Source organism: Ranitomeya imitator, chromosome 2, assembly GCF_032444005.1.
Source record: "Ranitomeya imitator isolate aRanImi1 chromosome 2, aRanImi1.pri, whole genome shotgun sequence".
Lineage (NCBI taxonomy): Eukaryota > Metazoa > Chordata > Amphibia > Anura > Dendrobatidae > Ranitomeya > Ranitomeya imitator.
Window position 1 is genome coordinate 695,825,159 of NC_091283.1, and position 21,353 is coordinate 695,846,511.

Consider the following 21,353-nt stretch of genomic DNA (forward strand, 5'->3'; position numbering starts at 1 on the left):
TTCCCGCATGGGGCTATGCCCACCATGCGGGAAGTAAGCGGATAATGTGCGGTTGCTACCCGGGGTAGAGAAGAGGAGACTCTCCTCCAGGCCCTGGGAACCATATTTGTGTAAAAAAAAAAAATTAAATAAAAAATAATGATATACTCTCTCAGCGCTGCACGCGGCCGTCCGGTCTCAGGGTTGCTATGCGAGCAGGACCTGCGATGACGCCGCGGTCACATGACCGTGACGTCACGAAGGTCCTTCTCGCGTAGCATCTTTGGAAGTGAACCGCCGCGTGCAGCCCCGAGGAGATCGGGACGTCAGAGGGTGAGTATAACCATTTTTTTAAATTATTTTTAACATTACTATTGATGCTGCATATGCAGCATCAAGAGTAAAACAAGTGCAGGAGTAAAACCCGCAGCGGAAACCGCAAGACAAACTGTGATAAATCTGCAGGGATAACCGCAGCGGTTTTGCCCTGCAGATTTATCAAATCCGCTGCGGGAGAACCCGCAGGGACTTGACCCTACTTGTGCACATGGCCTAAGGCCTCAGTCACATCAGTTTTTCACATGAGCGCTTCTATTTCCACGGATAGCACGTGTCCCTGTGACAGGCTATGGTGCCCTTCACGTTATTATTATTATTTATTGTTATAGCGCCATTTATTCCATGGCGCTTTACATGTGAGGAGGGGTATACATAATAAAAACAAGTACAATAATCTTAAACAATACAAGTCATAACTGGTACAGGAGGAATGAGGACCCTGCCCGCGAAGGCTCACAATCTACAAGGGATGGGTGAGAATACAGTAGGTGAGGGTAGATCTGGTCATGCAGCGGTTTGGTCGATCGGTGGTTACTGCAGGTTGTAGGCTTGTCTGAAGAGGTGGGTCTTCAGGTTCTTTTTGAAGGTTTTGATGGTAGGCGAGAGTCTGATGTGTTGTGGTAGAGGGTTCCAGAGTAGGGGTGATACGCGAGAGAAATCTTGTATACGATTGTGGGAAGAGGAGATAAGAGGGGAGTAGAGAAGGAGATCTTGTGAGGTTGCGTGTAGGTAAGTACCGGGAGACGAGGTCACAGATGTATGGAGGAGATAGGTTGTGGATGGCTTTGTACGTCATGGTTAGGGTTTTGTAGTGGAGTCTCTGGGCAATGGGGAGCCAGTGAAGGGATTGACAGAGGGGAGAGGCCGGGGAATAGCGGGGGGACAGGTGGATTAGTCGGGCAGCAGAGTTTAGAATAGATTGGAGGGGTGCGAGAGTGTTAGATGGGAGGCCACAGAGCAGGAGGTTGCAGTAGTCGAGGCGAGAGATGATGAGGGCATGGACTAGGGTTTTTGCAGATTCATGGTTGAGGAATGAACGGATTCGTGAAATATTTTTGAGTTGAAGTCGGCAGGAAGTGGAAAGGGCTTGGATATGTGGTTTGAAGGAGAGATCAGCGTCAAGGATTACCCCAAGGAAGCGAGCTTGTGGGACTGGGGAGAATGGGCAGCCATTTACTGTAATGGATAGGTTCGTTGGGGGGGTCGCGTGAGATGGGGGAAAGATGATGAATTCTGTTTTGTCCATGTTAAGTTTCAGAAATCTAGTGGAGAAGAAGGATGAAATAGTGGACAGACATTGAGGGATTCTGGTTAGAAGGGATGTGATATCTGGTCCAGAGATGTAGATCTGTGTGTCGTCAGCATAGAGGTGATACTGAAAGCCATGAGATTCTATGAGCTGTCCCAGGCCAAAGGTGTAGATGGAGAAGAGCAGGGGCCCTAGGACTGAACCTTGTGGGACTCCGACAGATAGAGGGCGAGGTGAGGAGGTGGTGTGTGAGTGGGAGACGCTGAATGTCCGGTCAGTTAGGTATGACGAGAACCAAGATAGGGCCAAGTCTGTGATGCCAAGGAATGAGAGGGTCTGTAATAATAGGGAATGGTCCACTGTGTCAAAGGCAGCCGACAGGTCTAGGAGGAGGAGGACAGAGTAGTGTCGCTTGCTCTTGGCGGTTAAGAGGTCATTGGTGACTTTAGTTAGGGCAGTTTCGGTGGAATGGTACGTCAGTGCTTTCTGTGGACCCAGCGGTCTGTGAAAAACTGCAGAGACATGTCCGCTACTGATCGCACTCAGATGCCAGCCATGTGCTGCACGGTTTTAAACAGACTGATAGGAAAAGGTGGAGAAACTTTTTTTCTCATCTGTGAAAAAACTGCTGAAACTTTGTATGTCAAAAAATCTGATGTCTGAACGAGGCAAGGCTTTGACTGGGCTGAGAGGCCATTCTGGCTGGCACTATCAGTGGCAGCGCTCTTGGCATCGTATCACCCTTGCCCCATCCAGGTGTCGCCTCCGCCTTGGGCTTGCCAGCTGAGGCGGACACTGAGTGGGCACTGTGTGTGGGCTCTTCTGGCCAGGGGAGACTGCTGATGGGTGTAGTGGCCATATGCCAGTCCTGAGGGCAGAGCGCTGTGCGCCAGTCCTGCAGGTGAGGCCGGGCTCCGAGGTGATAGCGAGCTGCCTCGCCCTGCATAACTGACAGCAGCAACGGCGGAACAACTGCATAGTGACTGAGAGACACCGCCTCAGGAGGATTTCCATGGCACCAGAGCCCGCCGGCCCTCACATGAGTGTGTGTCATGTACAGACGACTGCGCCTGCTGGGCGGGATCCGGCTCCTCCTCTCACACACTCAGTGCAGAGATGCTGGGAGGAGCGGAGGAGGACACGGGGACGCGCCACTGGCGGAGGAGCGGCGCAGGACACGGAAACACGGGCGGAGGAGCGGCGCAGGACACGGGTGGAGGACTCGGCTAGCAGGTACGTGGGCATGCAGTGTTCTCACCACACACTGAGTACTGGCATTACTACTACTTGCCCTGCTCACCACACACTGAGTACTGGCATTACTACTACTTGCCCTGCTCACCACACACTGAGTACTGGCATTACTACTACATGCCCTGCTCACCACACACTGAGTACTGGCATTACTACTACTTGCCCTGCTCACCACACACTGAGTACTGGCATTACTACTACTTGCCCTGCTCACCACACACTGAGTACTGGCATTACTACTACGTGCCCTGCTCACCACACACTGAGTACTGGCATTACTACTACGTGCCCTGCTCACCACACACTGAGTACTGGCATTACTACTACGTGCCCTGCTAACCACACACAGTACTGGCATTACTACTACGTGCCCTGCTCACCACACACTGAGTACTGGCATTACTACTACGTGCCCTGCTCACCACACACTGAGTACTGGCATTACTACTACATGCCCTGCTCACCACACACAGTGCTGGCATTACTACTACGTGCCCCGCTCACCACACACTGAGTACTGGCATTACTACTACATGCCCTGCTCACCACACACAGTGCTGGCATTACTACTACGTGCCCTGCTCACCACACACTGAGTACTGGCATTACTACTACGTGCCCTGCTCACCACACACTGAGTACTGGCATTACTACTACTTGCCCTGCTCACCACACACTGAGTACTGGCATTACTACTACGTGCCCTGCTAACCACACACAGTACTGGCATTACTACTACGTGCCCTGCTCACCACACACTGAGTACTGGCATTACTACTACGTGCCCTGCTAACCACACACAGTACTGGCATTACTACTACGTGCCCTGCTCACCACACACTGAGTACTGGCATTACTACTACGTGCCCTGCTCACCACACACTGAGTACTGGCATTACTACTACGTGCCCTGCTCACCACACACTGAGTACTGGCATTACTACTACGTGCCCTGCTCACCACACACTGAGTACTGGCATTACTACTACGTGCCCTGCTCACCACACACTGAGTACTGGCATTACTACTACGTGCCCTGCTCACCACACACTGAGTACTGGCATTACTACTACGTGCCCTGCTCACCACACACTGAGTACTGGCATTACTACTACGTGCCCTGCTCACCACACACTGAGTACTGGCATTACTACTACTTGCCCTGCTCACCACACACTGAGTACTGGCATTACTACTACGTGCCCTGCTCACCACACACTGAGTACTGGCATTACTACTACGTGCCCTGCTCACTACACACAGTGCTGGCATTACTACTACGTGCCCTGCTCGCCACACACTGAGTACTGGCATTACTACTACGTGCCCTGCTCGCCACACACAGTACTGGCATTACTACTACGTGCCCTGCTCACCACACACAGTGCTGGCATTACTACTACGTGCCCTGCTCACTACACACAGTGCTGGCATTACTACTACGTGCCCTGCTCACCACACACTGAGTACTGGCATTACTACTACGTGCCATGCTCACCACACACTGAGTACTGGCATTACTACTACGTGCCCTGCTCACCACACACTGAGTACTGGCATTACTACTACGTGCCCTGCTCACCACACACTGAGTACTGGCATTACTACTACGTGCCCTGCTCACCACACACAGTGCTGGCATTACTACTACGTGCCCTGCTCACCACACACTGAGTACTGGCATTACTACTACGTGCCCTGCTAACCACACACAGTACTGGCATTACTACTACGTGCCCTGCTCACCACACACTGAGTACTGGCATTACTACTACGTGCCCTGCTCACCACACACTGAGTACTGGCATTACTACTACGTGCCCTGCTCACCACACACTGAGTACTGGCATTACTACTACGTGCCCTGCTCACCACACACAGTGCTGGCATTACTACTACGTGCCCTGCTCACCACACACTGAGTACTGGCATTACTACTACTTGCCCTGCTCACCACACACTGAGTACTGGCATTACTACTACGTGCCCCGCTCACCACACACTGAGTACTGGCATTACTACTACGTGCCCTGCTCACCACACACTGAGTACTGGCATTACTACTACGTGCCCTGCTCACCACACACTGAGTACTGGCATTACTACTACGTGCCCTGCTCACCACACACAGTGCTGGCATTACTACTACGTGCCCTGCTCACCACACACTGAGTACTGGCATTACTACTACTTGCCCTGCTCACCACACACTGAGTACTGGCATTACTACTACGTGCCCTGCTCACCACACACTGAGTACTGGCATTACTACTACGTGCCCTGCTCACCACACACTGAGTACTGGCATTACTACTACGTGCCCTGCTCACCACACACAGTGCTGGCATTACTACTACGTGCCCTGCTCACCACACACTGAGTACTGGCATTACTACTACGTGCCCTGCTCGCCACACACTGAGTACTGGCATTACTACTACGTGCCCCGCTCGCCACACACTGAGTACTGGCATTACTACTACGTGCCCTGCTCACCACACACTGAGTACTGGCATTACTACTACGTGCCCTGCTCACCACACACTGAGTACTGGCATTACTACTACGTGCCCTGCTCACCACACACAGTGCTGGCATTACTACTACGTGCCCTGCTCGCCACACACTGAGTACTGGCATTACTACTACGTGCCCTGCTCACCACACACAGTGCTGGCATTACTACTACTTGCCCTGCTCGCCACACACTGAGTACTGGCATTACTACTACTTGCCCTGCTCTTACCACACATGGGGCACTGGTATTACTACTACATGCCCTGACCTGAACGTTGTTTTTTCACCCAGCAGTGCACTGCCAAGTCCTGAGCTTAGTGACAGGCTCTCCCCTTCTGGCCAGTGTCAGTGCTCACCATGACATCCCATAATAGTCTCAATACCTACAATCTGATGTGTCCCAGTAATGTTACAAGTTAATCCAATATGCAGACATTAACCCACATGGGAAACTAGCTAGCAGAGTCGTGACCTGTATGTTTCCACGTTCAGGAAACGCTGCGTTTTGACGCTGCGTTGAGCCGCAGCATCAAAAACGCAGCGTCCAGATGTAACAGCATAGTGGAGGGGATTTCATGAAATCCTGTCTCCACTATGCATTAAAAGACGCATGCGGCAGACCCACGAAAACGCACATGCGGCGCGTCTTTTAAGAACGCATGTCCTTACATTGCAGAAACAACGCAAGGACAACGCAGGTGACCTGCCAGTGACCTCAGGTGCAGATTTGGTCAGGATTTTACCTGCATACAATCCTGACCAAATCCTGATGCAATCCTGAACATGGACGCATACCCTTAGAGACTCATGCTCTGTATGTTCAAGGCTCTTTGTACACTGTTGGTGTAAATGAGTGTATGCATTAAATGGGTTGTTACATTATGCGTGAATGGACCTTATATAATGGATAGCTCACTTTGGACCCCATTCTATTAGCAGAGTGAAGAGCTCTTGTTAACTTTTATACTTTCCATACCCAGAATCCTAAGGCTGTGTGCACACGTTGCGTTTTTTTTTTTGCATTTTTCCCGATAAAAACGCTATAAAACCGCAAAAAAACGCATACAATAAGCATCCCATCATTTAGAATGAATTCTGCATGTTTTGTGCACATGATGCGTTTTTTTTCCGCGAAAAAAACGCATCGCGGTAAAAACCGCAGCATGTTCATTAATTTTCCGTTTTTTTTGCGGATTTCCCACTCCAAAATGCATTGGGAAGTGTCCGGAAAGAACCGCGGCAAAAACGCGTCAAAACCGCTGCAAAAACGCATGCGGTTTTCTTCCGGATTTCTTGCAGAAAATGTCCGGAATTCTCAGGAATTTTCTGCGAGAAATCCTGAACGCGTTCACATAGCCTAATAATTACTGTAGCTGATGTCTTTTACAGAGTGCTGTCCTAATGGGGTAATCCCGTTAGGTGGGGTCAGCCTTCATCAGTCATACGTCACCACAAGTGTAGAGCTATAACTAGCCATACACACCCCAGCATAGGTGCAGCTTTTCTGACATTGTTCTGATCATCTGAGAGATTTGGTTAGTGAAGTGTATGGAACATTTTTATGCCAGAAATAAGATGTGTGCTGTACAAATAGGATTCTTAAATAATCTTTATTTCTCTTCTCTGCTGGGTGTATGTGTAGTCAGATGAAATCGAGGCAAGGATTTCAGAACCTGGCCGTACAGGTTATAGTAATGTGAAGAACAGTCTTAAGCCCGTATTGCTGCTCGGGCACAGCCCCTGGTGATGCGTGGGTTAAACGTGCGCTAAGTTTTTTACAGTTGGTTTATTACTTGTAATGCAAATAGTGTGTTTGCAGTGCTAGGAGAATAAAATGGTGGCATTGTGATGTCAGAGGAGGCTTTCCTGAGCGGGTGGAAAGTAATATTGGAGCCAAATGTTAATGTTTCTGAAGTTTCCTTTATTCTACAATCTTGTAAATACAGTGCAGAGGACTAAAGTCCTGACAGAGGTAGCTTTATTCTAGTTCATGACGACTATTTTCCTGTGGCTTCATGGCAATGTCCCTGCACGTGGCAGAAAGAGTTGGTAGTTTCCAGTCATGGCAGGGATGACGTTGCCTTCAGACTGCAGAATGTCTCCACTACACAGTATGTAACACAACCTTCTCCACTGTCATTATTATCACAGATTGTACAGGAGTTCTACTATATAATTGTCTAAAGGTACCGTTACACTAAACGACTTACCAACGATCACGACCAGCGATATGACCTGGCCGTGATCGTTGGTAAGTCGTTGTGTGGTCGCTGGGGAGCTGTCACACAGACAGCTCTCTCCAGCGACCAACGATCAGGGGAACAACTTCGGCATCGTTGAAACTGTCTTCAATGAAACCGAAGTCCCCCTGCAGTACCCAGGTAACCAGGGTAAACATCGGGTTACTAAGTGCAGGGCCGCGCTCAGTAACCCTATATTTACCCTGGTTACCATTGTAAAAGTAAAAAAAAAACAAACAAAAAAAAAAAAACAGTACATACTCACATTCCGATGTCTGTCACGTCCCCCGCCGCCAGCTTCCCGCACTGACTGTGTCAGCGGCGCCGGCCGTAAAGCAGAGCACAGCAGTGACGTCACCGCTGTGCTCTGCTTTACGGCCGGCGCTGACAGTCAATGCGGGAAGCTGACGGCGGGGGACGTGACAGACATCAGAATGTGAGTATGTGGTGTTTTTTTTTTTAACTTTTACAATGGTAACCAGGGTAAATATCGGGTTACTAAGCGTGGCCCTGCGCTTAGTAACCCGATATTTACCCTGGTTACAAGTGAACACATAGCTGGATCGGTGTCACACACGCCGATCCAGCGATGACAGTGGGTGATCTGCGACCGAAAAAAGGTCTTGATCATTCCCCACGACCAACGATCTCCCAGCAGGGGCCTGATTGTTGGTCGCTGTCACACATAAGGAGATCGTTAGCGAGATCGTTGCTACGTCACAAAAAGTGTGACATTGCAACGATATTGTTAACGATATCGTTATGTGTAAAGGTACCTAAGGGTCACTTCCGTCTGTCTGTCTGTCTTTCTGTCTGTCTTTCTGTCACGAATATTCATTGGTCGCGGCCTCTGTCTGTCATGGAAATCCAAGTCGCTGATTGGTCGCGGCAAAACAGCCACGACCAATCAGCGACCGGCACAGTCCAGTGGAAAAATGGCCGCTCCTTCCTCCCCGCAGCCAGTGCCCGCTCCATACTCCCCTCCAGTCAGCGCTCACACAGGGTTAATGCCAACGTTAATGGACCGCGGTGTAACGCACTCCATTAAGGAAGCTATTAACCCTGTGTGACCAACTTTTTACTATTGATGATGCGTATGCGGCATCAATAGTAAAAAGATCTAATGTTACAAATAATAATAGAAAAAAAAAGGTTATTCTCACCCTCCGCCGTCGCGTCCTCTTTATTTTTTATTTTAACTCTTTTTTTTTTTTTTTTAACCTGTTACATATGTGTCTGGGCAATATACTACGTGGCTCTGTGCTGTATACTACGTGGCTCTGTGCTGTATACTACGTGGCTCTGTGCTGTATACTACGTGGACATGCATATTCTAGAATACCCGATGCGTTAGAATCAGGTCACCATCTAGTATTGTATAAGGACCATCGGTAGGACTGAGAGCTAAGGCTAAGTTCACATTTGCGTATGTGTCCGCAGCGTATCGTCTGCATGCGCTAATGCATGCAAAAACGCTTGCAAACTGATGTGTACGTAGCGTTTTTTATCTGCATGCTCTTACGCATGACGTAAAAAAAACGCTGCGATTGCATGCGTCTGTATGCGTTTTTGCATGCCTTTGGATTGTTTGTGTATCACCCCAGGTAACTGGTTGTTACCGTGGCATTGCTTTCCTCATGGGGAGAGTGATGTCACGCTTGGAAGCAGGGAAGGATCCATTTATCAGGTAATTAGCACATACAACACCATTCTGACTTCAGGCCAAATGGGGAGCTCTATACCCGACTTCAGGGGAGCTGCTCTCTCTGGTCAGGAGGAGGAGTCAGTTGCTAGGCCGTTGCTAGGAAGTTAGGAAGAGTTAGTAGTTGGTGAGAGGAGAGCGACTTGTGAGGAAGGAAAGCGGGAGCCATGCAGCTCCTGGAAAGGAAAGACAGAGCAGAGCAACTGATAAGGAGACTGAAAGGGAAAAGAGGCAAAGGCGAAGTTAAGACCGGAGGAGAATAGCTGCAATTTAGCTACCTCTTGACAGAACACCGGTGTCCGAGAAACCGAGGTTGTGAGGAGCTATAAGGCCAGCGTCACACTGGCATTTTGCTTCCGATGCGAGATCATCGGATGCGATATGCTGATGACACTCACCTCCTGCTCGCAGCAGAGCAGGAGCCCGAGTGTCATGCGTCTGTGCTCCGATTCTCTCGCACAGGGAGGATCGGAGCACAGCTGCGGAGGAGGCGGAGAAATGAATTTCTCCATCTCCTCCATTGCTGGGGTCCGCTTATAGCGCACATCACTCGGATGATATCCGAGTGGTGTGCGCTGTCTCACTCGCACCCATAGGCTTATATGGGTGCGAGTGAGCCGAGAGTTTTCCTCGGTCCGAGACAATCGCAGCATGCTGCGATTGTCTCGGACCAAGGAAAACGGCCGACAAAAAGTCGGCTGCTGGGAGCTGCCCCATAGCTAAACATTGGTCCGAGTGCAATGCAATATTTTTTATTTATTTTTTAAAATTGCATTGCACTCGGCCGTTTAAAACGCCAGTGTGACGCCGGCCTAAGACTCACAGCAGAAACCGGCAGAACAACTGAACTACAGGTCACTTGTCCGCCCTGACACCTGAAGACACAGTGGTGTATAGAGCCCGGGTCATGATAGACCCCGTGAAAAGTTTCGAGCCACCTGTCATACAGGTTAGTGTCCCACTTACACAAAAGGACAGAAAACTCGTGAGGACCTTGTTGGACAGCTATAGGCAGCAAGGAACTACACTACAGCGCTAGAGGGAAGGCTTCTAACCCCACCTGGTAAGGGGGAAATCCCAACCTGCTTCCAATCCGGTCGGACCACCTCCAGCACCTGTGATCCGGTACCCTGGACTGTGGCTGCCTGAATTGCTCCAGTAAAGAGACTGCAACCTTGTGTCCTCTGTTTATTACACCATTTCCATCTATACATGGGAGCCCTGGGGACCTACTTCACCTATTGGAAGTTATACCATCCGGCTGCCATAACATCATCCCAGAGAACCCCTTTTAGGCCAGTCCCACACGTCCAGATAATTCCGGTACCGGAAAAATCTGTACCGGAATTATCCGTGTCCGTGTGCCCGTGCGTTTCTGTGGCACATCAGTGTGGCACACGTGTGCCGCCCGTGTGCCCACTGGGTACCACACGCACCGCGCAGGAGACAGCGCTAAAGTTTAGCGCTGTCCCCTGCATCTGGTGCTGAAGCCGCGATTCATATCTTCTCTGCAGCAGCGTTTGCTGTAAAGAAGATATGAATAATCCTTTTTTTTTTTTTGTTTCGTTTCTCGTGTTTAAAATAAAGGTCCATATCCCATAGGGGTGGAGCCGCATATTCATCACTGTAAATGAGCGGCCCCACGTGACCGCTCATACAGTAGAAGGTGTGGCCAGGACAGGAAGCAGCGCCAGCGAGGGAGCCGGGTGAGTATTTTAAGAACAGCGGGCGGGCGCACAGGGGGTGGGAGGGGGTGAGGACATGGACCTTTATGTTAAACACGAGAAACAAAAAAAAAAGGATTATTTATATCTTTTTTACAGCAAACGCTGCTGCAGAGAAGATGTGAATCGTGGCTTCAGCACCAGTGGGGGGGACAGCGCTTACTGTAGCGCTGTCTCCTGCACGGCACACGGACTGCACACGGACAACGTCCGTGTGCGGTACGTGTTTTACACGGACCCATTGACTTTAATGGGTCCGTGTAATCCGTGCGTTCCCACGAACACTGACATGTCTTCGTGTTTGGCACACGGAGACACGGTCTGCAAAAAATCAATGACATCTGTACAGATGCATTGATTTGAATGTGTCTACGTGTGTCAGTGGCTCCGGTACGTGAGGAAACTGTCACCTCACGTACCGGAGCCACTGACGTGTGAAACCGGCCTTAAGCAGCGTCGGTCACCCCTGACCGAATACCACAGGTGGTGTCACTAACTGTCCTTATTTCCACAACCCCTTTAAAGACCTTCCCTTTAACATGGGCGCCCAGGGCCTCAGACCGGGTCGCCGCCGCCGTGACACGTCCCATTAAGTAACGGATCGGTACCGCGTACCCCACGGCCCTGACGGGCGATTCATTTGCGCATGCGTACGGTATTTGCCAATGGGCGTAGCTTATAGGTTTTCTATATATAGAGAAACTGCACAGCTTCAATATGAATCTGGATTTATCTTTAAAATTGGCTTTTGCTTTCGCTGTGGCTTTTGAGGAAGAAAGGAGAAGAGAAAGGCAGAGAAGACATCGTCGCTTTTGGCAACACCCCATTGTTGAACTCAGACAGAGCCGTGTAGCCTACCACTCATTGTACACAGAGCTTCGTGAAAACCCAGCAAAGTTTTTGGACTACACCAGGAAGTCGCAATACAGCTTCGATGATTTGCTGCAACGTGTCTGAGGATACATCAACAGGCAGGACACCCAACTACGTACTGCAATTCCTGCTGAGGAACGTCTGTTGGTGACCATAAAGTACTTAAGTTTGAACAACAAACACCTGTCGTTACTATTATTGTTAGAAAAGCCATGTACTGATTTATTTGTTACTTTGTCTGTTCTGCAGATTCCTGGCTACCGGAGAGACCTTAAGATCTCTACATTTTCAGTTTCGAATTGGACTGTCCACCCTTTCTGGGATTGTTTAGACACCTGCCATGCATTGTGTGAAGTTCTGCGTGCCGACTTCCTCCCCCAACCCACAGCTAAACTCTGGATGAAAAATACAACAAAATTCAATGAAGCTTGTAATTTTCCTAACTGTGTGGGGGCTGTGGACGGCAAACATAATCGGATTCTGAAACCTGCAGGAAGTAGATCTGAGTCCTTCAATTATAAAAAAAATACTTTTCCATTGTTCTGATGGTAATTGCGGATGCTGAATGTTGATTTCTCGTCATTGACATTGGATCATTTGGACAAGGAAATGACTCGCAGACTTTCAAAAACTCGGACATGGGACAACAATTGTATGGGGATGATTTTAATTTTCCCTTGCCACAACCTCTTCCTAACACTGAAGGACCGTCAATGCCGTTTGTTATTGCTGGTGATGAGGCCTTTCAAATGTTTGGCAGCCTCCTAAAACCGTACTCAAGTCGGGACTTGAGTCACACAAAGAGGATTTTCAACTACCGACTGACAAGCGCACGAAGAACTGTGGAGTGTGCCTTTGGTTTGCTGGCATCTAAATGGCACATTTTGGGCACAGCCATAAATCTCAAAATAGAGACAATTGATGAGGTTGTGAAAGCATGTGTTGTTCTGCATAACTACATTCTGTCAAAAGAGCAAACTTACTTTGAACTTGAGGAAACTGTTAATACCAAATTGCAGGATAACCAACATCACCCGATCAGGACTACAGTCGAAGTTGCCCAAATGAGGGATACCTTTGCAGCCTATTTTGTTTCTGATAGTGGATGTGTGTCATGGCAACATGAAATGGTTTAACCTGTAAATAAAATGTACCTGTAATGTTATGTACTTTTAATGTTATGTTCCTGTAATGTTTTCTGACTCTGATATAAACCTCTTTACCCGCAATGGTGGTTTGCACGTTAATGACCTGGCCAATTTTTTCAATTCTGACCACTGTCCCTTTATGAGGTAATAACTCTTCAATGGATCCCAGTGATTCTGACATTGTTTTCTCGTGACATATTGTACTTTATGATAGTGGTAAAATTTCTTTGATATTACTTGCGTTTATTTGTGAAAAAAACGGAAATTTGGTGAAAATTTCGCAATTTTCCAACTTTGAATTTTCATGCCCTTAACTCACAGATATTTCTCATTTTTACAACACCATTTTTTTTTTTTTTTTTTTTTTTTTAGGGACCACATCACATTTGAAGTCACGTTGAGGGGTTTACGAGGGGCGATCCAAAAGTAATGATAATCAATACTAAACACAATGAATATAGTAAAAAATTTTTTTAATTTTTTTACATAGTCTCCTATCAAGTCTATACATTTAGTCCATCTCTTTTCTAAACTTAGAATTCCCTTAGAAAAAAATTCTTGATCTTGACCCTCAAAAAAATCCCCAACAGCGGTTATCACGTCGCTATTGTCATCAAATTTCTTGCCCCGGAGGTGTTCCTTGAGTCGAGGAAAGAGAAAGAAGTCACTGGGGGCTAGATCTGGCCAATAGGGGGGGTGTTCCACCAGTTCAAAGCCCACTTCTTGAATGGTAGCCATGGCAACTGCAGCTTTGTGAGCCGGCGCGTTATCTTGGTGAAACAGCACTCCAGCCCGCAGTTTGCCGCGCCTTTTCTCCTCGATAGCCTCCCACAATCTTCTTATTTGTTCTGCGTAGTAGGAGCCCGTAATAGTGGCTCCCTTCTCCAAATAGTCCACCATAATAATTCCTTCATCGTCCCAAAAAACGGACGCCATAACCTTCCCTGCTGAGCTTGACACTTTGAATTTCTTCGGCGTTGGTTCTTGGCTCGTTTCCACGTCATCGATTGTTGTTTAGTTTCGGGATCAAAGTGGTGGATCCAGGTCTTGTCCATGGTCAAAAAACGTGACAAAAAATTTTCCTTGTCTGCTTGGAACTTTTTGAGATTTGCTATTGAAATGTCAACTCGTTTCTTCTTTTGCTCGTCGGTTAACATTTTTGGCACCCAACGCGCGGAGACCTTTCTCATATGCAATTCTTTTGCAAGGATTCTTTGAATACTGCCATATGAGATCCCTGGGACCTCAGCTACATGCCTGATAGTCACTCTTCGATCTGCCAATACAACTTCTTCAACTTTTTTCACGTTTTCTTCATTGAGGGACGTGGATGGGCGTCCTTGACGATGTTCATCTTCCGTCGATGTTCTTCCCAGCTTAAATTCCTTGGCCCAGCATGCAACTGTGGAATATGGAGGAGAAGAGTCCCCCAATTTTTCCACCAAGTCACTGTGTATGTCTTTAGTAGTCATTTTTTTCAAGCAGATGTATTTGATGACAGCTCTGAGCTCGTTTTTTTCCATTTTGATGTTCACTCCTCGGCAGTTCATATTCAAATGAATGTAGCTCCCGGGAATCATGGTCTATTTAAGTGATTTTTTTTTTTTCCTGGACTAGTGGGTACCAAAGAGAGAAGAAAACATTTTATTTTAATTTCTGTGTGCAATAGAAATAACCGATTATCATTACTTTTGGATCGCCCCTCGTATATGATAGAAAATACCAAAAAGAGACACAATTCTAAAAACTGCACCCCTCAAGGTGCTCAAAACCACATTTAAGACGTTTATTAACCCTTCAGGTGCTTCACAGGAATTTTTGAAATCATTAAAAAAAAATATATATATATATATTTTTCACAAAAACATTTTTTTAGATCCAATTGGTTTTATTTTACCAAGGGTAACAGGAGAAATTGACCCCCAAAAGTTGTTGTACATTTTGCCCTGAGTACGCTGATACCCCATATGTGGGGCTAAACCACTGTTCGGGCGCAGGGCAGAGCTCGGAAGGGAAGGAGCGCCATTTGATTTTTCAATGCAAAATTGGCTGGAATTGCGATCGGATGCCATATCGCGATTGGAGAGACCCTGATGTGCCTAAACAGTGGAAACCCCCCAATTCTAACTCCTACCCTAACCCCAACATATCCCTAGTCCCAACCCTAACCATACCCCTAACCCAACCGTAAACGTAATCCAAACCCTAGCCCCAACCCTAACCCTAATGGGAAAATGGAAATAAATAATTTTTTTTAATTTTATTATTTTTCCCTAACTAAGGCGGTGATAAAGGGTTGTTTGATTTACTATTTATAGCGGGTTTTTATGTTTGGCAGCTGTCACACACTAAAATACGCTTTTTATTGCAAAAAATAGTTTTTGTGTCACCACATTTTCAGAGCTATAATTTTTCCATATTTTGGTCCACAGAGTCATGTGAGGTCTTGTTTTTTGCGGGATGAGTTGACATTTTTATTGGTTCCATTTTCGGGCACATGACGGTTTTTGATCGCTATTTTGATTTTTGTTAGGCAGAATGAACAAAAATCAGCAATTCATGAATTTCTTTTGGGGGGGTGTTTATACCGTTCCGTGTTTGGTAAAATTGATAAAGCAGTTTTATTCTTCGGGTCAGTACGATTATAGCGATACCTCATTTATAACTTTTTTTTTTTTTTTTAATGTTTTGGCATTTTTTTGCAATAAAAACTATTTTATATAAAAAGAATTATTTTTACATCGCTTTATTCTGAGGTCTATAACTTTTTATATTTTTCGCTGAGGATTCTGTATGGCGGCTTGTTTTTTTGCGGGACAAGATGACTGTTTTCAGCGGTGCCATGTTTATATCTGTCTTTTTGATCACGTGTTCCCCTTTTTGGCATTGTTTTTTGCTTCTCTCTTTGTTTTTTTTTTTTTTAAATTGTTAACGAGTGGGAAAGTTTTATAGGTCGGGTCTTACGGACACGGCGATACTAAATGTATACTTTTGTTTTTTTTTATTTACATAAAGAAATTTATTGGAACAATATTTATTTATTTATTTAGTTTCTTTATTTAGGAACTAAAAAAAAAAAAATTTTTACACTGTGTAATATCTTTTTTACTTTTTTTACATTGTCCCAGGGTTATCACTATATAGTGTCAGATCGCTGATCTGACACTTTGTAAAGCATCAGATCAGACTGACAGGCAGTGCAGGAGGCTTGCCTCCCTGCAGGACCTGGAAGGACCCCGTGGCCATTTGGATCCTGAGGGAGGAGACAGGAGGAGACCCTCGGAACAACGCGATCACATAGCTTTGTTCTGAGGGTCTCAGGGAAGCACGCAGGGAGCCCCCTCCCTGCGTGATGCTTCCCTATGCTACCAGATTGCTGCGATCTTGTTTGTGCCGGATGTCAGCTGTGATAATCCCCTCCCCCACCCCCCCCACCCCCCCGTAAGCTCGGCTGATCGCGTATGACATACTATCCCGTCTGGTCATACGGGCTTGGGTCACCTCGATGGGATAGTAAGTCTGACGTCAGAAAGGGGTTAACACCTCAAATCTAACTTGTGTAATAAACACCTTAACTGGAACACACATGGTTAAATAAAGAGATAAAGAAAACAGAATGAGACCGGTATTGTGAATCAAAAACAATTTTTACTAATAAAAATAGAAAAATTACAATTTTTTTTTAAAAAAGGAAAAATTAACCCCTTCCCGACCTTTGACGCCACGTAGGCGTCATGAAAGTCGGTGCCAATCCGACCCATGACGCCTATGCGGCGTCATGGAAAGATCGCGTCCCTGCAGATCGGGTGAAAGGGTTAACTCCCATTTCACCCGATCTGCAGGGACAGGGGGAGTGGTAGTTTAGCCCAGGGGGGGTGGCTTCACCCCCTCGTGGCTACGATCGCTCTGATTGGCTGTTGAAAGTGAAACTGCCAATCAGAGCGATTTGTAATATTTCACCCATTATAACGGGTGAAATATTACAATCCAGCCATGGCCGATGCTGAAATATCATCGGCCATGGCTGGAAATACTAGTGTGCCCCCACCCCACCCCTCCGATCGCCCCCCCACCCCCCCGATCTGGCCGGTACACTGCTCCGGCTCCCCTCCGCCCTGTGCTCCGCTCCCCCCCGTGCTCGTGTCCGCTCCCCCCGTGCTCCAATCACCCCCCCGTGCTCCAATCACCCCCCCTGCACTCCGATCCACCCCCCCCCGTGCTCCGTTCCACCCCCCCGTGCTCCATTCCAGCCCCCCCGTGCTCCGTTCCACGCCCCCCGCGCTCCGTTCCACCCCTCCCGCGCTCCGATTCCCCCCCCCGTGCTCCGATCCCCCCCCCCCGTGGTCCCCCCCCACCCTATCATACTTACCGATCCAGCCGTGGTCCCGTCCGTCTTCTCCCGGGCGCCGCCATCTTCCAAAATGGCGGGCGCATGTGCAGTGCGCCCGCCGAATCTGCCGGCCGGCAGATTCGTTCCAAAGTGCATTTTGATCACTGAGATATAATCTATCTCAGTGATCAAAATAAAAAAAATAATAAATGACCCCCCCCCTTTGTCACCCCCATAGGTAGGGACAATAAAAAAATAAAGAAATTTTTTTTTTTCCACTAATGTTAGAATAGGGTTAGGGTTAGGGGTAGGGTTAGGGTTAGGGGTAGGGTTAGGGGTAGGGTTAGGGTTAGGGGTAGGGGTAGGGGTAGGGTTAGGGGTAGGGTTAGGGTTAGGGTTAGGGCTAGGGTTAGGGGTAGGGTTAGGGGTAGGGTTAGGGTTAGGAATGTGCACACGTATTCTGGTCCTCTGCGGATTTTTCCGCTGCGGATTTGATAAATCCGCAGTGCTAAACCGCTGCGGATTTATGGCGGATTTACCGCGTTTTTTTCTGCGCATTTCACTGCGGTTTTACAATTGCGATTTTCTATTGGAGCAGTTGTAAAACCGCTGCGGAATCCGCACAAAGAAGTGACATGCTGCGGAATGTAAACCGCTGCGTTTCCGTGCAGTTTTTCCGCAGCATGTGTACAGCGATTTTTGTTTCCCATAGGTTTACATTGAACTGTACACTCATGGGAAACTGCTGCGGATCCGCAGCGTTTTCCGCAGCGTGTGCACATACCTTTAGAATTAGGCTATGTGCACACGGTGCGGATTTGGCTGCGGATTCGCAGCAGTGTTCCATCAGGTTTACAGTACCATGTAAACATATGAAAAACCAAATCCGCTGTGCCCGTGATGCGGAAAATACCGCGCGGGAACGCTGCGTTGTATTTTCCGCAGCATGTGAATTCTTTGTGCGGATTCCGCAGCGTTTTACACCTGTTCCTCAATAGGAATCCGCAGGTGAAATCCGCACAAAAAACACTGGAAATCCGCGGAAAATCCGCAGGTAAAACACAGTGCCTTTTACCCGCAGATTTTTCAAAAATGGTGCGGAAATATCTCACACGAATCCGCAACGTGGGCACATAGCCTTAGGGTTAGGGTTGGAATTAGTGTTGTGGTTAGGGGTGTGTTGGGGTTAGGGTTGTGATTAGGATTATGGCTACAGTTGGGATTAGGGTTAGGGGTGTGTTGGGGTTAGTGTTGGAGTTAGAATTGAGGGGTTACCACTGTTTAGGCACATCAGGGGTCTCCAAACGCAACATGGCGCCACCATTGATTCCAGCCAATCTCGTATTCAAAAAGTCAAATGGTGCTCCCTCACTTCCGAGCCCTGACGTGTGCCCAAACAGTGGTTTACCCCCACATATGGGGTACCAGCATACTCAGGACAAACTGCGCAACAATTACTGGGGTCCAATTTCTCCTGTTACCCTTGTGAATCTAAAAAAATGCTTGCTAAAACATAATTTTTGAGGAAAGAAAAATGATTTTTTATTTTCACGGATCTGTGTTGTAAACGTCTGTGAAGCACTTGGGGGTTCAAAGTGCTCACCACATATCTAGATAAGTTCCTTGGGGGGTCTAGTTTCTAAAATGGGGTCACTTGTGGGGGGTTTCTACTGTTTAGGCACACCAGGGGCTCTGCAAACGCAACGTGACACCCGCAGACCATTCCATCAAAGTCTGCATTTCAAAAGTCACTACTTCCCTTCTGAGCCCCGACGTGTGCCCAAACAGTGGTTTACCCCCACATATGGGGTATCAGCGTACTCAGGAGAAACTGGACAACAACTTTTGGGGTCCAATTTCTCCTGTAACCCTTGGGAAAATAAAAAATTCTGGGCTAAATAATTATTTTTGAGGAAAGAAAACGTATTTATTATTTTCACGGCTCTGCATTATAAACTTCTATGAAGCACTTGGGGGTTCAAAGTGCACACCACACATCTAGATAAGTTCCTTTCAGGGTCTAGTTTCCAAAATGGGGTCACTTGTGGGGGGTTTCTACTGTTTAGGCACATCAGGGGCTCTGCAAACGCAACGTGACGCCCGCAGAGCATTCCATCAAAGTCTGCATTTCAAAACGTCACTACTTCAATTCCAAGCCCCGGCATGTGCCCAAACAGTAGTTTACCCCCACATATGGGGTATCACCGTACTCAGGAGAAACTGGACAACAAATATTGGGGTCAAATTTCTCCTGTTACCCTTGGGAAAAATAAAAAACTCTGGGCTAAATAATTATTTTTGAGGAAAGAAAACGTATTTATTATTTTCACGGCTCTGCATTATAAACTTCTATGAAGCACTTGGGGGTTCAAAGTGCTCACCACACATCTAGATAAGTTCCTTTGGGGGTCTAGTTTCCAAAATGGGGTCACTTGTGGGGGGTTTCTACTGTTAAGCCACATCAGGGGCTCTGCAAACGCAACGTGACGCCCACAGAGCATTCCATCAAAGTCTGCATTTCAAAACGTCACTACTTCACTTCCGAGCCCCGGCATGTGCCCAAACAGTGATTTACCCCCACATATGGGGTATCGGCGTACTCAGGAGAAACTGGACAACAACTTTTGGGGTCAAATTTCTCCTGTTACCCTTGGGAAAATAAAAAATTGCAGGCTAAAAGATCATTTTTGAGAAAATAATTTTTTTTTTTTTTTTCATGGCTCTGCGTTATAAACTTCTGTGAAGCACTTGGGGGTTCAAAGTCCTCACCACACATCTAGATTAGTTCCTTTGGGGGTCTAGTTTCTAAAATGGTGTCATTTCTGGGGGATCTCCAATGTTTAGGCACACAGGGGCTCTCCAAACGTGACATGGTGTCCGCTAATGATTGGAGCTAATTTTCCATTTAAAAAGCCAAATGGCGTGCCATCCCTTCCGAGCCCTGCCGTGCGCCCAAACAGTGGTTTACCCCCACATATGGGGTATCAGCGTACTCAGGACAAACTGGACAACAATATTTGGGGTCCAATTTCTCCTATTATCCTTGGCAAAATAGGAAATTCCAGGCTAAAAAATCATTTTTGAGGAAAGAAAAATTATTTTTTATTTTCATGGCTCTGCGTTATAAACTTCTGTGAAGCACCTGGGGGTTTAAAGTGCTCAATATGCATCTAGATAAGTTCCTTGGGGGGTCTAGTTTCCAAAATGGGGTCACTTGTGCGGGAGCTCCAATGTTTAGGCACACAGGGGCTCTCCAAACGCGACATGGTGTCCGCTAACAATTGGAGCTAATTTTCCATTCAAAAAGTCAAATGGCGCGCCTTCTCTTCCGAGCCCTGCCGAGTGCCCAAACAGTGGTTTACCCCCACATATGAGGTATCGGCGTACTCGGGAGAAATTGCCCAACAAATTTTATGATCCATTTTATCCTACTGCCCATGTGAAAATGAAAAAATTGAGGCGAAAAGAATTTTTTTGTGAAAAAAAAGTACTTTTTCATTTTTACAGATCAATTTGTGAAGCACCTGAGGGTTTAAAGTGCTCACTAGGCATCTAAATTAGTTCCTTGGGGGGTCTAGTTTCCAAAATGGGGTCACTTGTGGGGGAGCGCCAATGTTTAGGCACACAGGAGCTATCCAAACGCGACATGGTGTCCGCTAACGATGGAAATAATTTTTCATTCAAAAAGTCAAATGGCGCTCCTTCCCTTCCGAGCCTTACCATGTGCCCAAACAGTGGTTTACCTCCACATGTGAGGTATTGGTGTACTCAGGAGAAATTGCCCAACACATTTTAGGATCCATTTTATCCTGTTGCCCATGTGAAAATGAAAAAATTGAGGCTAAAAGAATTTTTTTGTGAAAAAAAAGTACTTTTTCATTTTTACGGATCAATTTGTGAAGCACCTGGGGGTTCAAAGTGCTCACTATGCATCTAGATAAGTTCCTTGGGGCGTCTAGTTTCCAAAATGGGGTCACTTGTGGGGGAGCTCCAATTTT

General features: G+C 47.2%; 1 protein-coding gene across 3 annotated transcripts in view; it reads left to right on the top strand.

Moving 5' to 3' along the window:
* Positions 1 to 2,679: 2,679 nt before the first annotated feature.
* Positions 2,680 to 21,353, top strand: part of ANXA11 (annexin A11) — a 142,246-nt gene continuing 123,572 nt past the window's right edge. For 2 of the 3 annotated variants that reach the window (XM_069753093.1, XM_069753097.1), the window contains exon 1: positions 2,680 to 2,800. The gene's annotated coding sequence lies outside the window, so the exon portion shown is untranslated. The remainder of the gene's footprint in view (positions 2,801 to 21,353) is intronic. The other variant, XM_069753098.1, reaches the window with a different exon arrangement.